Below are 2,624 nucleotides of genomic sequence, written 5' to 3'. Positions count from 1 at the left end.
GGAATGCCAAAGTGGAAGCTTTGGGAGTAAGGGGAGAGCATTCTGGGTCATGGAGATATGCTGGGATGCCAGTGTATTATTTCTTAATGATTTTCAGCTCTGCTATGAGCTGGAGCCTCTTGGGCATTCAAATGTTGGAGGGTTCTTGAGGCCCTCATGGGTTGCTTCCTTTTCTTGTTTCACAGGATTTCTCAACTCTATTCATTGACAAACACGTGCATCCATTTTGGATGCATTCCCTTTGGGTGTTGGTGTCCTTTGACTAAACCATTTCTAGTGAAACCTCTAACCAATATGAATAGAGGGGGAAATGTCATGCACTGATTCTTGGGATGCAGAGAAAGCAGGGCATGAAGGGATTCACAGGATGCTTATTTGTTTTAAGGGTCCTGGGAAACTGCGCATTTCACTGTTGACAAAGCCTCTGCCTTTCCCTGTTCCCTAGCCCCTTTTTAGGGTGCCAGCCTTTCAAATAGCTATCACGTTTTTGTATCCTGTTAAGGTATTTATAAATGAAAAATAAAAATAATACTTTCAGTTTCCTTGCTGAGCAACACCATTATTATATAAAAAGGGGACAACACTGTGTAAGCCCATGCAGTTTTCCTGCTTTCCTCATACTGAACATCCATACCAGCAGTCGTGCAAGTTCCTTCAAAAAAATTGTCCATCATACAGAAACTTATAGTGTGAGAGCTTTGTAAAAAGATCCCTCTGATGTCACAAGTCAATGCTAATATTTTGCTTTCCTTCTTTGTCTGCTCCTTGTGTTTGGCCTTTGTTGACTTTTAAATTTTGATTGCAGTAATACTGATGCAATTTAAAAAGGTATCTGTAATTTGCCCTGTCAGGCTGAATTGTTGCAGATTATCTCTTAAAAGCCTTAAAATAGATTGGCACTACCAGTTATTGAGCTTGAAGCATCCTTCTTGAAGCATTAATGGTTTTGTTCAGGTGCTATGTTCGATTGTGTAGGATCAGTCTCAAAATTTATCTAGAGCATTAAATGGAATTGTATTTTAATTCTTACATTTCTTGTGAAGCATCCACAACATTACAAAACAACCATCAGCTTGAAGCTTGTTTCTGGAAGAGGCCATACAGTGGGACAGTCATTAAAATGTACAACATGAGAACATGCCTAATTAGTATAAAATGTCAACTGAAAAGAGAGCTCAGCTTGGATAAAAATTAGTTTTTGAGAAATTTATTGCAGTTACAATAAGTAAGCATTCACCATAATTTCTAAGTACTGTATTAAGAGATGAAAGTTTTCATGACCTGTTTAATTTGCTAAACACCGGCGTCTGTTTCCCACCAGGGTTCTGTTGGAGTGCCTGGTGTTCCAGGGAGAGACGGACAAGTGGTGAGTTCACTGACTTTGTCAGCACTGCCATTATTTATGTAGTTGATTAAAGCTACTTAGGGCTTGTTCACATGAGCAATATGCAACCTTACCTCCAGAGCTGTGGTTTCAAGTTGGCTTCATGGAAAAGACTGTACAATCCGGTTTGTGCTCTGAAGTATTTTTTTCTAGTTTTACTTGAACAGGCAGCAAATGTAATTAATTAAGCTGCAAGCCTGATGTTCAGATTTGATGATGACTGATAGGTTCCAGAGAGAAATGCATATTAGTGGTGTGCAACTTTAGACAGTACCTTTACAAACTAAGTTTTTCTGCAGATTTTTTTTATTTTTTGTTAACTCAGCCCATGATACAAACACTCATGTTGATATTGAGTATTTATACAGTGCCAATACATTGTTAATACATCCTATAAATAGAGAATAAAAAGAGACTGGCAACACAGGTGGAGAATAATGTGAAATTGAAGTTGGGGATGAAAATGCAGAGAAATAAATCAAACAGAAATATTCTTGAACACAACCGGGAAGAAACGCTAACTCAGGCAACTCAGTGTCATCTTTCAGTGCCATCACCAAGTTAACTCATAGTTCAGAACAGCCCTCCATAAGGAGGGGTTGCAGTAAAGCAGCAGGGCTGTTTCACAGCGTTGATAAGGTTTGTTGGCAACTCTGGGTGGTGAAGTTTAAATAATATCCCTCCCTGACTGTAAACAGTATTATCCATCTGTTGTTCTCGCAAGCACTAACATTCCTAGTGAACTTCAAAAGCACTTGCAGGGAATACCAAAAGGAAAATGTATGATATACGTTGTTCACTGCGTTTAAGCAGCAATAGATGGTAGTGTATAAGTATCATTATACAATCCCTTCTTCTGCCTCCCTCACCAAAAACCCTAGGAAAAAAAGCACTAAGATGTTTCAAATAATTTAATTTTAATTCCTCTTTCCTAATAAAAAGGATGTATTGTTTCTAATAGCCTAATATACAGTATTAGACCTGTGTTTTGACAGTGGTTATAAGAAATGCTGTAATAATCAGTTATTTCACTTTAGTGATACTGATAATGCTAGGAACCTATTTTTAAAATATTCAGACTATTATGAATACTGTGGAACAACAAAAGAAAAAGTATTTAGAATTAGCTATATATAACACACAAGAAATTATAAGAAAATATTATGAAACAGATTTGCATTAAGACCTGAGATTTTTTCCTTCATATTTTATAGCTACATTCAGTTGCAACATGAATGGT

This window comes from Pygoscelis adeliae, unplaced genomic scaffold, assembly GCF_000699105.1.
Source record: "Pygoscelis adeliae isolate BGI_AS28 unplaced genomic scaffold, ASM69910v1 Scaffold87, whole genome shotgun sequence".
Lineage (NCBI taxonomy): Eukaryota > Metazoa > Chordata > Aves > Sphenisciformes > Spheniscidae > Pygoscelis > Pygoscelis adeliae.
This window is presented reverse-complemented; position numbering follows the sequence as displayed.